The following is a 16,410-nucleotide window of genomic DNA, read 5'->3' as shown; positions in this document are numbered from 1 at the left end:
CAGAATCTTTTGGTAGCGAGAGGAGAAGGATATGCAGCTACCAGAAAGATACGTCATGATCTGTTGAAGAAGAAATTCGAATCATTTCATTTCTTAGAGAATGAAACCCTAAATGATATAACTACTCGTTATTATCATTTGATGAGTGAAATGTATTATTTTGGTGTTCTTGCATCTCAACAGGAAATGGTAGCACGGTTTGCTGATGCTCTACCTCTGAAGTGGAGCCCATTCATTGAGCTTTTAAAGCATACGGGCGTTCTAGATGCTGTCAATGTTAATATCTATGAATTCATTCAGAAGTTGGAGCACAAGAACGAAGAGGAAATTCGGAAAGCTAAAAGGATTGCACCTACTCAAAACACCGAAATGTATCTTGCAGGTTTTAACCAGTTAGCTAATTCCAATTCAGCTCAGCAACCGAAGTTACAAACGGCGTTTATGTCAAATACAAGCTCTTTTCCGTCTCCACAATCAGCTCCACCTCCGGTTTTCGATCCACGTGCCTATCTACCTCCACCGCATGTTATTGCTCAAGCTCACGCCCTTTCAAAACCTCAATTCGATCCAAGTGTCGATTGTGGTCTGCCCATACAGTTGGGAAACTGTGATCAAACAGAAACTGCGTTTCTTGCTGAAATTGTCAAGAATGTCAATGATGGTGAATCTTCGGGAAATGATGATAATTCGGGATACAGTAGCAGTTCGGATGAAGAATCGAATTTGAATGAAAGAACTGATTATGAAGCTGATCATTTGTCGAATGATGCTAAAGAGAAATCTGACTTGATCAAGAAAGCTGATGCTACATCAGAAGAAATGGAGAAAATTCTCACTGAAGATGGATCTTTCTCTTCTCAGACTGCCTGCCTTTATGGCTAATGTCACAGTTTCTACAAGTCAAGTAAAATCTGAAACTCCTAGCATATGTAGTGATTTTGCTGATATGCAACTTGAATGTGCTAAATTGAAACTTGAATCTGAAACGGTTCATAGTCACAATCAGAGTTTAGTGATTGAGCTTTCAAAGTGCAAAGAGGCAAACATGGCTTTAGTTCGAAACGAAAAGGAATTTAAATCTGTAATTGAAACCTTAAAGAAAAGTGTTTCCGAAGTGAACAAAGTTGTTTATCATAAACAAGTTAGTATTAATGATTACATTAACATAATTGAGGAAACCAAAAAGGAACTAGCCATTGCCAAATGCGAGCATGATGCTATCAAGCAAAAATTGGAGAGTTATTCTAACTCCCGATTTGTGCTTGATCACATCATTGACGTTCAACAACAAAAAGGGAAAAGAAAAGGCGTAGGGTATAAGGCGTGTCCACCTCCTTTGAGACACAACTATACCAAAATGCCCGATGAAGAGGATATGCCTCGGTATGAACCCAGTGTGCCTCTTGATTATGAGGAAGTTACTACTGGCCTAGGGTTCAAACCGGACAATTCATCGGAGGGCTCATCTGATAACAAAGAAAAGTCATCATGTGCTTCAAATCAAAGTCCTCCAACCATTGAGGACTATGATTCTTCAGATGATGAATCAGATGTGAATGACCAGGATGAATCACTTAATGAGACGAAAGGAGTAGAAATTCCAATTGAGAATCATATTCTTTGTGATCCTCCTACTCCTGCCGTGCAACCTGTTGCCAAGCAAGTGATAGATCCTGTCAAGGATGTCAAAGATGACAAGGAATGTGTGTCTGCTGTTAAGAGCAATAACTTGTTGTATACTTTAGTCGGTGATAGTAAAATTTATTCAGACAAAGATTTTCCAATCAAAAACGTCAATCAATCTTTGATTGACAAAGTGTTTGAAGATACTACAAACCAGTTTTTGGGAAAGACAATTCCAGGAGTCATTGTAACTAATGTGACCCAATTCCAAAAGCTGAAATCAGAAAACAATTTGGAAAACAGAAATCACCGACAAAGCAACAACCAATTGCTTTTAAGGGTAAACAAAAACAACGATCTCCAAAGCCAAAGGCTAAGGTTGATTCTAAAGGAGCTCGTTACAAGAAGAAAACAAAAGACGTTAAGTTTGTGGCCTCCAAAGGTACTGATAAAGTGGAGACTTTTGAAAATAAATCAAATACCGATTTTGTACAAAAGGTCAACATTTTGAAACGTAATAGTGATAACAATTACACCCAACACACAAATGGGTGTGAAGCTAGTACCTCTGGGTCTACAACTTCTACGTCAGGTCGTCGATCAGATTCTCCTAAGTTTGTTGAAAGGAGAACTTGTTTCAAATGTGGGAAGTTTGGGCACATCATTAAAGACTGCACAAACTCACCCAAACCAAATTTTGTTGAAAGAACTCGCTCTGAACAAGGTCACTCACAACGTCGTCCTGTTTCACCCAAAAATGACAAAACAACTGTTAAAGAACAAGAAACAAAACAACAACGTCAAAACGTCAAAGCAGTTGAAAAAGCTTTAAAATCTAAAGTCAAATTTGTTAACAGGGAACCAAGTTCTTCACAACCATTAAAACCAGAAGTTTCAAAATCCTTTTATAAGAATCAAACTGGTAAACAAAAACAAACTTGGAAACCTATAACGGGTGAATGTTCAGGGGGAGGTGCGGTGTTTGAAAACCATCAAGAAATTGAAATTACATTTCTTGATTCTCAGGGGCAACCCAAGTCTATGAAGGCTTGGGTCCCCCTCTCCAACTAATCTCTGAGTGAGTGTGCAGGAAGTTCCAGGAGGAACTTTCGATAGTCGTAAGATTGTTGATAGTGGAGCGTCCTTGCACAAGATAGGCGACAAAAGAAATTGTTGCCTTTGATGGAGAGAAGATGAAAAGGGAAACAGAGTTGTCTGTTGATAGAAATTGATAACTTCGACAAAATGCAAATCATTTCAAAGCTTGATTGTTAAAGGCTTTGATCGGGTCCCAAGGAGAGACTCAAATCAAAATGTACCACCTGCAGCACGTCTGAAGTTCACAATCAACAAGATGAACGTGCAGTGTACATTTCTTCGCGGTGTAATTGAAGAAAATGTGTTTGTTGAACAAAACAACCGGGTGTGCGGATGCCTTGGCGTGGATTGAACAACCGCACACTACTTCTCAAGAGAAAGACAAAGACCTTCGCTGGTGCAATGTGGAAGACCAGCCGGACCGGAGGTTTCTAATCTTGTTGCTGTAAAGAGATTTCTTAGTAGCTAGCTGTAAAAATCGACTTTGAAGTCCACACCGGGTGGATATCCAGTTTGGGAGAGCAGTCAGATTCCTTGCAATGCATGAAACAGTTGTAGGATACGGTTTTGAATTTCTAATCTCTCCTATACTTGTCGATATTTAAGTTGCTTTATGAATTTTTATTATCTCGTACAACGCTCTTTGGCCTGACACGTTAATCTCGAATATCACCTCACACGTGTTTGTTTCATTATGAAACTCGTCAATGTTGTCATGGTCCACACCGCTTACCGACGTGCCAACTCATTTTCCCAAAATTCGATTAAATCATTTCGGATTAAATTAATTTTGGTAAACGACATTGAGGTAAAACATGAGTTAACCGACATCAGGAAATCGTTTTTGTAAATACCTTTGTGTCTTTAAAATTTATCATAGTTTGTTGATTTTAGGGGGAGTAAATCCAAAATTTAAAAAATCCAAAAACATCGAAAAATTTCAAAAACACAAAAACAATAGAAAAACAAAAATGAGTTTCCTGGCGAGAAAAAGAGAATATGATAGTACATCAGTGGTTTGTCTAAACCTCTTTGAAATGAACCTTAAATGAAAAATGTTAAGCAGCTCTATATAAGATGTATCGGTAGGCTCACAATCATTTTAAAGTGTGCAGGGCGATATAAATCTTAAATCTACTGAAGACCAGGTGGGAACCATTCATTGGCATATGGTCTTCGTACCGAAATTTCGTTTGATAGATTGCCGAGGTTCTGAGATATTCGGTCTTTATGCTGCTTATCATCTGGGTATCATGGTTGTATCTTTTACCGAAAAATAACGGGGACGCAAGTCTAGATCTTCCATGATACCATACATACGTGTACATATTGCATTCGACCTCAATAAGTGATCAACAATCACATGTCCTTCAAATAAGTGATAATATATCACATTTATCTGGGAGTCAAGTTCGTCTCTCTGCTGTACGAAAGTACTGACCTGTTCACGGACTTGCTCCTGTGCCCTCATGCATCGAAAATCAAGTTCCTCATAAATAAGTGATTCTATCACACAGGACTTGTTTTCAAATCAAAATAAGTGAGAATCTCACATCATATACGGTAAAACAAATGATAAACGGTATACTCTCCAGTAAGATGAATCCTCGTGCATACCTTGATACGAGAATGTGTCGTGTGTGGATGAACACCGGTCGGTAAGTATAAATCATACCTAATCGTATCCCCTCGCCATGATTACATCTGATAAGTTGAGCTTAAGTGGACAACAATACCGATAATTGTTATAGGATGCTTATCTAAATGTTAACTAATTGAACAAAAAGAGCGTTTTGGCGTGACCGTACACTGATATGATTCTCTTACCCTCGAAACTCGCAAAAAGAATGTCTGTAAATATTTGTTTACTGCTTTTGTTTCTGCATCTTTGTATATATTTACTTATTGTTTTCCGTCTTTACATTTGAAAAATGAAAAATTCCAAAAAGATTTTAGGTGTGTTTTAATATAAACTTTAGAAAATCCAAAAAGATTTTGCTTCTAGTTTATTTTTGATTGACCGATGTTGGAACTCGAGTCTATCCTATCCAAAATCCTGATCGTAAGCCGGAAAACAATTGCATCTTCATAAACAGTCGAAATTAACAAGTTTTGAAAGTTAAAGGATTAAAATTGATCCTTTTCTAAACTTTCAAACTGTTGTCGGTCGGTAGTTGATTGTAAAATGGTCACACATGTGTCGTTTGTTTATAGAAACTATATTCCAAGTGATTGTTCTCATTATGCGTTTAGATTTCTTGCATGTGCAGATGCTAAAGACGAGGAGAACATGTTTGATGACAAGCTTCGGAATGAAGACACGACGTGAAGGCACTCAAAGGGTAAAGATAGTCGAGTTGCTGCTGGCCCTTCATCAACACCACAAGGATCTGAAGAATTAACGATCAAAAGATTCACGAACATAACTCAATGGAGAGTTCATTCTAAGGGAGAGTTTGTTAACACACTTCCTAAATTAAATGGGGAGTTTGTTGATACACTTTCTTCTTACGACGTGTGAAGACTTTAAAGATCCTCCGACATGAAAGACACAGAAGACGAACAATCACAGAAGACGAACCATCACGAGTAGCGTCCAAGGGGGAGTTTGTTGATACATTTTGTGTGGACGCGACTCGGCTCGGTTCGACTCGGATCGGTCGACTTGGTTTCGACACGGTTAGGTCCGGCTCAAGCCCGACGTCACGACATTCCTCCGTCGTGCGCCCCAGAGTTCGGCACACGAAGCACGGAGAGCCGCGGCCTTTCTCGCCGACACATCACCATGACATCACCTTAGTGATGTCATGATGATGTCACTAGTTTTGTCATGTAGTTGAATTAGTGAACTTGTAAAAGCAAACGACGAAACACAATATGTTTCGTCAACTTTGTAGTGGCCTAGCCTGTTTCGTCGCATGTTGGACTTCTTCAGGCCCAATGTTTGGCCCAAAGGTGTTTCGTCGAGTGTTTTTCTGTTTCGTCATGTATGTGTCTCTGTTTCCTATAAATACCCCTCATAGTTTCTGTGTGAAATTGATGAGCACAGAGAGACTTAGTGAGAGTCTGTTAAGACATTGTTTGTATATGTTTGTGGTTCTACTCATCCATAATCAATAGATATTGAATCTTTTGGTTACGCGCGTGTTCTTATTTTAAACTTTGTTTGGTTTGCACCGTCACGGGGATTCCGCACCCGTTACCGTGTTTGTGATAAACAAGGTTAGATTTACGTTATCGATCCACCGGAAAAACGGGACCTACATAAAACCGTATCCTGCAACTGCTTCGTGCATTGCAAGGAATCTGAGCACTATCCCAAACTGGACATCCACCCGGTGTGGATTTCAAGGCCGATTTTTGTATCTACTGAGAAATCTCTTCACAGCAACAAGATCATAAACCTTTGGCTCCGGCTGGTCTTCCAATTGCACCAGCGAAGGTCTTTGTCTTTCTCCTTCAAAAGTAGTGTGCGGCTGTTCAATCCACGCCAAGGCATCCGCACACCCGGTTGGTTTGTTCAACAAACACATTTTCTTCAATCACAATGCGAAGAAATGTACACTGCACGTTCATCCTGTCGATTGTGAACTTCGGATGTACTGCGTGTGCGTACATTTTGATTTGAATCTATCCCTGGGACCCGATCAAAGCCTTTAACAATCACACTTTGAAATGATTTTCATTTTGTCGAAGTTGTCAAATTCTTTCAACAGACAATTCTGTTTCCCTCTTCTTCTTCTCTCCATCAAAGGCAACAATTTCTTTTGTCGCCTATCTTGTGCAAGGACATTCCACTATCAACAATCTTACGACTATCGATAGTTCCTCCTGGAACTTCCTGCACACTCACTCAGAGATTAGTTGGAGAGGGGGACCCAAGCCTTCATAGACTTGGGTTGCCCCTGAGAATCAAGAAATTTAATTTCAATTTCCTGATGATTTTCAAACCCTGCACCTCCCCCTGAACTTTCACCCGTTTTAGGTTTCCAAGTTTGTTTTTGTTTACCAGATTGTGTATTATGTATAGTTTCTGGTTTTAATGGTTGTGACAAACTAGGTTTCCTTTTAACCGCTTTAAGTTCAGATTTTAAAGCCTTTTCAACAGCTTTGATGTTTTGACGTCGTTGTTTCGTTTTTTGTTCCTTAACAGTTCTTTTATCATGTTTTGGTGAAACGGGGCACGTTGTGGGTGAACCTTTTCAGGTGGTGCTCTTTCAACAAAATTGGTTTGGGCGAGTTTGTGCAGTCTTTAATGATGTGCCCAAACTTCCCACATTTGAAACACGTTCTCCTTTCAACAAACTTAGGAGAATTTGATTGACTAGCAGATGTCGAACCTGTAGAACCTGAGGTACTTGCTCTTTCATCACACCCGTTTGTGTGTTGGGTGTAATTGTTATCACTATTACGTTTCAAAATCTTGACTTGTTGTACAAAATCGGTGTTTGATTTTATCCGTACCCTTTGATGCTATAAATTTGACATTACCGTTTTTCTTCTGATAACGAGCTCCTTTTGTTTCAAATTTTGATTTAGAAATGTTAGGCCTTTGAGCTCGTTGAACTGGTTGTTTGCCCTTAGCAGCAATAGGTTGTTGTTTTGTCGGTGATTTTTGATTTCCAAATTGTTTCCTGATTTCAGCTTTTGGAATTGGATCACATTGTGTTACCACAACTCCGGGGATGGTCTTTCCCAAAAATTTATTCGTGTTGTCTTCAAAAACTTTATCAATCAAAGATGGATTGACATTTTTAATTGGAAAATCATTGTCCGAATAAATTTTAGCATCACCAATCAAAGTATACAACACGTTATTGCTCTTAACAGCAAACACACATTCTTTGTCATCCTTGACATTCTTGACAGGATCTATCACTTGCTTGGCAACAGATTGTATAGTAGGAGTAGGAGGATCACACAGAATATGTTTCTCAATTGGAATTTCTACTCCTTTCGTCTCATCAAGTGATTCATCCTGGTCACTTACATATGATTCATCATCTGAAGAATCATAGTCCTCAATGGTTGGAGGACTTTGATTTGAAGCACATGATGACTTTTCTTTGTTATCAGATGAGCCCTCCGATGAATTGTCCGGTTTGAACCCTAGGCTAGTAGTAACTTCCTCATAATCAAGAGGCACACTAGATTCATACCGAGGCATATCCTCTTCATCGGGCATTTTGGTATAGTTATACCCAACGCCTTTTCTTTTCCCTTTTTGCTGTTGAACGTCAATGATGTGATCAAGCACAAATCGGGAGTTAGAATAACTCTCCAATTTTTTCTTGATAACATCATGCTCGCATTTGGCAATGGCTAGCTCCTTTTTGGTTTCCTCAACAATGTTAATGTAATCGTTAATACTAACTTGTTTATGATAAACAACTTTGTTGACTTCGGAAACACTTTTCTTTAAGGTTTCAATTACAGATTTAAATTCCTTTTCATTTCGAACTAAAGACATGTTTGCCTCTTTGCACTTTGACAGCTCAATTACTAAACTTTGATTGTGACTATGATCCGTTTCAGATTCACGTTTCAATTCAGCACATTTAAGTTTCATATTAGCACACTCACTACATATGCTAGGAGTTTCAGATTTTACCTGAATCGTAGAGGCTGAGACATTTGCCATAAAGGCAGTTTGACAAGAAAAAGATCCATCTTCAGTGAGAATCTTCTCCATTTCTTCTGATGTAGCATCAGGTTTCTTGATCAAGTCAGATTTCTTGTTAGAATCATTCGACAAATTATCTGCTTTAGAATCAGTTCTTTCATTCAAATTCGATTCTTCATCCGAACTGCTACTGTATCCCGAACTATCATCATTTTCCGAAGATTCACCATCATTGACATTCTTGACAATTTCAGCAAGAAACGCAGTTCCTGTTTGATCACTGTTTCCCAACTGTATGGGCGGACCACAATCGACACTTGGATCAAATTGGGGTTGTGTTGTGGAAACTTGGGCTTGTGGTTAGGTTATGGATTGCGACATATAAGCACTTTGATTCCACTGTGGAAACGGAGATGAGCTTGTATTTGATACAAACGCCGTTTGAAGCTTCGGTTGCTGAATGGAACTAGAACTAGCTGAAGGACCAAAACCCGGCAAATACATTTCTGTGTTATGAGTAGGTGCAATCCTTTTAGCTTTCCGAATTTCCTCTTCGTTCTTGTGCTCCAACTTCTGAATGAATTCATAGATATTAACATTGACAGCATCTAGAACGCCCGTATGCTTTAAAAGCTCAATGAATGGGCTCCACTTTGGAGGTAGAGCATCAGCAAACCGTGCTACCATTTCCTGTTGAGATGTAAGAACACCAAAATAATACATTTCACTCATCAAATGATAATAACGAGTAGTTATATCATTTAGGGTTTCATTCTCTAAGAAATGAAATGATTCGAATTTCTTCTTCAACAGATCATGACGTGTCTTTTTAGTAGCTGCATTTCCTTCTCCTCTTGTTACCAAAAGATTCTGTATGTTTTGATTTTGATTTGACACCAAAGCCCATTGACTTGCACTTATTGACTGTTGTTGTTGAGGTATGGAATTCGACATATATTCGGCCATCGAAGTCGGATTTTGACTTGGTCGTTGGTCCGTACTCCAATCCCATGGACTTGTGCAACTCATGATTGATGTATGTATGTGAAAAACTAATCACACTCTTGAAAACAGACTGTTATCACACTTTTGGAAGTCTTCTGTTTAAAATTGATAAGTTTTTCGACGAAACTCTGATGTCAATGAACGACGAAAATCATTTATATGACGAAACGGAATGAATTGCGACAAAACTGATATATATATGACGAAACAGAATGATTTGCGACGAAACTGATATATATATGACGAAACAGAATGATTTGCGACGAAACTGATATATATGACGAAACAGAATGATTTGCGACGAAACTGATATATATATGACGAAACAGAATGATTTGCGACGAAACTGATATATATATGACGAAACAGAATGATTTGCGATGAAACTGATATATATATGACGAAACAGAATGATTTGCGACGAAACTGATATATATATATGACGAAACAGAATGATTTGCGACGAAACTGATATATATATATGACGAAACAGAATGATTTGCGACGAAACTGATGTGTGTGAAACTAGGGGTTTCGTCACTTGTTTGGTGAGATTTTTTTTTTAGAAACCTTATCCTATCTCTCCTGACACAATACACTCCTTTTCAAAATATACCATGCCTTATCTCACCAAGCAAAGCATGGCGTTCTAATATTTTATTCAACAATCCTTTTATCTTTAAAATTTTAAAAGCACCAACAACTTACACAGTCACTTCACCTAAGATCAAAAAGTGGAAAATAATGAAGAACACTTTGAATATTAATGAAGAACACGATGAAGCACTACTAGAAAAATTAAAATTTCTGACACCATTTTCCATAGGAAATGCGTCACAACTCGCGATTTTCTACGAATTTGTGACGAAATGCATATGTAGGAAAACCACTTGTAGGAAACTAGTTTCTTACGCATTTTCTACGCATTTTCCTACCCATTTCTGACAGAAAAGGGCTGTCACAAATTGCTACACATTTTCTACGCATTTTCCTACCCATTTAACGGAAGTTAATTTTTAATTTTTGCTACACAATTGTCACGAAATTTAATTTTTATATTTTTCTACACAATTGTCACGAAATTTAATTTTCTACGAATTTCTGACGAAATGCATATATAGTTAAACCACTCATAAGAAACTGGTTTCTTTACGCATTTCCTACGCATTTTCCTACCCATTTCTCACCGAAAAAGGCTGTCACAAATTGCTACACAGTTTCTACGCATTTTTCTACCAATTTAACGGAAGTTAATTTTTAATTTTTGCTACACAATTGTCACGAAATTTAATGTTTTTTCTAGTTTTATTCTATTTATAAAACATCCGAGAGATTGGATACAAAAGCAAATAAAACTAAAAACTATAAAAATTGAATAACATTAACCATAAATTTATACAAATTTACATACAAAAAAATGTATAAAATCTACAAGCATAAAGAAAATAAAATTACATATCCGACACACGGATGGTTGAATCGCATTCCCAATCGAAATCTAAATCCAAATCCAAATGGCAACTTATATTCATTCTTGCTTGCATATCCGACACACGGATGGTTGAAGTGGAGGTGCCAAGCAACATGTCAACAACTTCTCCATTGATGCCGATAAATATCAGACAATCATCTTTTTACAAACGTAACACAACAAGATTAGCCCGTATACTCTAAGCTAAATGAACAAGATCCATACTCCAGATCTGATATAGCATCCGGTTACTGTATAGCATCCGGTTACTGAAATAAAAATTTCTTCAAAACAGGACATGAAAAAATTTCTCACAAACAGAAGGGTTTACCGTGAAGTTTGTCGGTCGGAGATAAAGACCGTCGCCGTGAGCGGCGTCTCTAGTCGCAGGCCCTCTAAAACATCATCGTCTTCATCTGATCTCGTCACCACCATCATCATCATTCACGGCGGCTCCATCCTCGCCCGCGTCAGCCGCCGGAATCGAGAGAGACTAGAGGGCGGTTGGTGTGTGTGTGCTTGCAATTATAATCGAGAGGGGGGTCGTGTGCTGGTGGGTGTTGTCGGAAAAGGGGGAATCGAAGGGGGTGTGGCCGGTGAACCAACCGGTGGTCTCTCTCACACATATACACACAAACACTCATATTCATAGATTGGAAGGTGAATCAGTGGTGTTCATTGTTTAAATTTTACTTCTTTTTCTAGAGAGAAGAAGAACCCGATGCCTCTTTTTGATGTGTGAGTGGGTGGTGCTGTGCTTCTGCTGTTCATACCCTAATCTTGTGCCCAAATTTGTGTTCATCATCTTGTATAAAAATCTTATTGTCGGGTTACAGGGAACCGAAGGGGGGTGGGGGTAGTGAAACGAGATTTTGTGTCATGTATGAGGTGTATAGGTGAAGAACCATGTGTTGTAGGTGAGATTGATAGGGTTTTCTTCAGAGAGAAATTGAGAAGATAAGATGCAGGACTTTGTGGGGTTTGGGTAGCGGCTGAACATTTGGGTAGAATTAGGGTTAAACTACTCCTTTATACTTAGGGTTATTTTAGTGGGATTTGGGCTTGGGCCCAAGGCCCACAAGCCTAATCTCATGCGTTTAAGCGGCCCAAACTTATTTACGAACCGGTTTTTAAAACCCGAACACTCCGTAACGTTGTAGAATAAAATTTTAGGATCAAATTATGAAAAATAGAGTCGGTAGTCGCGTTTGGCGTGTTTGCTTGTCGTTTACGATAATAATTGCGTAAAGTTGCGTCGTTCGCCGTTTCAATCCGTTTTTCGATCTGGTTTCAACTACGGTTATTAAAGTTTAATTACGAAGCAAAATATATCGTAAAATCTCAGTTTTAAAGGTAATACGCGTCTTCGATGCTTCTGTTTCGTTGCAGATGCGTTCCTGCAGTCGCGTTTCTCATTCACGTTTGCGCTTTGTGGCATACGAAAGCCCGATAAATTCGTAAAACTAGCTTTATAAATATAAAATACTCGTATAAAATTCATACTTGTCGGCGTTGTCAGTATTTTGTTCGGTTTCAGTTCGTTACCGTTTAATATTTCGCATATTTTTCGCAGATCGTGATACGTGCACTGTAAAGTCGAATAGACGTTCCTAGGCATTCCAAGGGTCTAATTAAGTTAGTTTGCATCATAAATAGGGTTGTCCAAATTGCTCGACGATCGAAGATCGCTCGACGATCGCTCGAAAAATGCTCGTTCGATTCCCGCTCAGTTTGTAAATGAGCCGATCGGATCGGTTCGATTCAAATTCAATCTGAGCATGAGCATAGCTCCGCTCGCTCGTCGATCGCTCGGTTTCGCTCGAATTATTTTTATTAATAATTAATATATATATATATTTATATTATAGATTTTATAGATTAAAAACCCAAAAAAATATAATAGCCCAAAAAAAACTAAAAGACCAAATAACACTCAACCCAACTTAATATTTAATATATAAATCTACGTATAATGTGTTGCTTTTGTATTCGCACTTTAAGTTAGAATTTGTTTTTGTTGAACGAAGCCTTATTATTCAATCGAGCGAAAACGATCCGCTCGCTTTTTTTAGGATTTGATAAAAACCGAGCGAAACCGAGCCGATCGATTCAAATTCAATCCGAGCATGAGCATCACTTTTGCGATCAGTTTTACAAATTTGTTCCGCTCGGATCGGATCGGTTGTAATTCAATTCGAGCATGAGCAGACCCTCGATCGGATCGGATGGGATCGTGAACACCCCTAATCATAAACACCATTTATTATCGTTTTAAAAATCTGTTAATCGCGTAATTAGAGGCGTAAATTACCGGTTGTCACACTAACCCACCACCACATCCACCCCTTCACTTTCACCCATCATCACGAGCGTCGTCGAACCCAAATCAACTGCCGTCACCGCACCTAAAGGACATAATGTGCAACGTTTTCAAACATTTAAATATTTTTTCAATTCAAGTTAAAATTTAGAAGGTTAAACTATGGGTTGTTAGGCCATGTGTAAAGGCACTAGTTAAAAATTTAAATACGGTAATAAATTTTCCATCACAAATGCGTAGCAAGTTGCTACACATTTCCTACGCAATAACTTTTCCATCACAAATGCGTAGCAAGTTGCTACACATTTCCTACGCAATAAATTTTCCATCACAAATGCGTAACAAGTTGCTACACATTTCCTACGCAATAATTAATAATAATGCTGATTAAACATTAAAATATAATCTAAGTATAATAATAAATATTTCGTCATAAATCCGTAGCAAGTTGCTACACATTTCCTACGCAATAAATTTTCCATCACAAATGCGTAGTAAGTTGCTACACATTTCCTACGCAATAATTAATAATAATAATGATTAAACATTAAAATATAATCTAAGTATAATAATAAATATTTTGTCATAAATGCGTAGGAAGTTGCTACGCATTTCTGACGCAACAATTAATATCTAAATGAATTTAACATATAAATCTAATTCCAACAAATAAATAATAGTTCCGTCGGAAATGCGTAGCAAGTTACTACGCATTTCCGACGCAATAGTTAATAATAATAATAATTAAACGTTTAAATATAATTCAAATACAAATATAATTCATCCGTCGTAAATGCGTAGCAAGTTGCTACGCATTTCCGACACAATACTTAGAATTAGTATTTTTATCACTATTGTGTCACAAATTGGCCAAAAAAATCAAGGTCTTTTTTCTGTAGGAAATGCGTAGTAAATGTATCAGAATTTGTTACACATTTTTTTGCGTAGAAAATTTTCGTAGCAAAATGACCACTTTTCTAGTAGTGAAGGTTTGAAGATTCCGGTGAGCGATAAATTATCCGAACAACAAATTTGCACAAAACTTTCACTAAAAACCCGGTTTTAATATGTAATGATGCACACTAACAAGGTTTTTGGCAAACTTTGGCAAAACAAACAAGATCCAACTGATTTTAGAGACTTTTTCAGAAAATACATAAACTTTTCAAGAACGAAATCTGAAAAAAATCACAAACAAACTTGATAAAACGCTAACAATGTTTGGTTTTAAACAAGGAAAAGAGCTTTGCCAAAGCTCTGATACCAATTGTAGGTCCCGTTTTTTCGGTATCGATAACGTAAACCTATCCTTGTTTATCATGAACATGGTAACGAGTGCGGAATCCCCGTGACGGTGCAAACCAAACAAAGTGTAAAATAAGAACACGCGTAACCAAAATATTCAATATCTATTGATTAGGGATGAGAACGATACAAACAATGTTTACTGACTGTCTCACAGCTCTCGTCTCTCGTCCAAGTTTCACACAGAAACTATGAGAGCTATATATACTAAAACAGACACAGACTATGACGAAACAAAAAATATGGCATGACGAAACACCAAAAGTGACGAAACACATTCAGATTCGTCACATTCATTCTAATTGCAATCTTGTTTCGTCGATTGTAGGTTGGCCCAAGACAAAAGTCAAAGCCCAATTCAAGAGTTAGGCCCAAATGTTGATTCTGTTGACAACTTTTCACAATTTCAACATTGTGACATCACCATGACATCACAATGATGATGTCATGGTGATGTGTCATCGGGACATAGTTCGCGGTTCTCCGTGCTTCGCCTGTCGAACTCTGGGGCGCACGACGGAGGAATGTGGTGACGTCGGGCTTGAGCCGGACCTAACCGTGTCGAAACCAAGTCGTACCGAGCCGAGTGGAACCTAGCCGAGTCGCGTCCACACAAAGTGTATCAACAAAGTTTTAATGCTTGCAACACATTTGCAACAAACAGTTTTAATTTATTGTGACACATTTGTAATGGAATAGTTAAAATGAAAAAAAAGCTGAAAGTATTTAGATCTTATTTGACTAAAAAATATGAAACATGTTTTAAAATCCACAATACATCTAAGAAACTTGTATCATCCACTTGTAACATATGCTTCTCTAGAATGGTTTGTACAAAACTCCAACTTCTTCATGCCATATATGCTAATATCCCCTAGACTTTTCTTTGCACTTTCTGGTGCGGTGGGTTTGATTACCCGCTCTTCGACTTATTAAGCCATGCTTTTGTGTCCAAGACTGTAAAAAGTAAACCCATTTTGTATCAGATTCAATTTGGTCAAAACCCATTCTGAATAAACTAATGTAATAAATTATACATAAAATACGATCAGGCACGCAAGTATGTTGGACTGTTTTCATGATCTCAATAAATGGGCTTCACTATTACTAAGGTCTTGGATTTCGTACATATAAGACACGTAATGGTACATTATGGATTACTTTGATTAATAAATTTGTCTATATAAAGCTAAACTTGTATTATGGAGGTAAGCAAGAAGAATTCCAGTGCCACAAAATCCTCCTGACATGTATTATGGAAATTGTGGAGGTACTAGCAGTGTTACAAGCCCTGCTCAACATGCTTAGTTACAAATGGCTTTTTTTAAAATATACTTACTAGTATTAACATTCTTGCTTCTATAAAGAAGATTATGATTTGAAACATAAATGAGACTTAAAACATGTTTAAGGGGCCACTAACAGAGTGCACGAAGACTGAAAAATGGGTGTCAAAATATTATAATACTTGAAACATATTTTATATATATACATAGACCATGGAGAGGTTTCCCGTTTGTCCAGCCAAATTACGATTTTTTTTCCAGTTTAAATTTGCAGTTTTGTTATAAGTTTTGTTTTTTTTCCCTCTCAACTGAATTAGAATTTTGCACTCAGTTCAAATTTACAGCTACCGTTTTTGTTTTTTTCCTGTAAAATTACAATATTTCCCGGTGTAAAAATACAATCTTGCAATCGTTTTCGCTTTTTTTACTAAACTCGGTGTAACTTTTATTCGTGTCAGGCGGCTGCCTGGAACACGCTCATTTGTGCTGAAAAAACTAGAATTTTCCCCATGTTTAAAATTATAGTCTTTCCATCGTTTCAGTTTTTTTTTCGCAAAAGCATAGTAGTGCGTTGTTTAAATTGGTTGACTCAATGTACATGTTATGAGAGAAAAATATTCGGGTTAGTGCCTTGCAACGCGGGTGGGGCAAAAACTACCACAAAACACATGAAGGGGAA

The sequence above is a fragment of the Helianthus annuus genome, chromosome 6, assembly GCF_002127325.2.
Source record: "Helianthus annuus cultivar XRQ/B chromosome 6, HanXRQr2.0-SUNRISE, whole genome shotgun sequence".
Taxonomy (NCBI): domain Eukaryota; kingdom Viridiplantae; phylum Streptophyta; class Magnoliopsida; order Asterales; family Asteraceae; genus Helianthus; species Helianthus annuus.
This window is presented reverse-complemented; position numbering follows the sequence as displayed.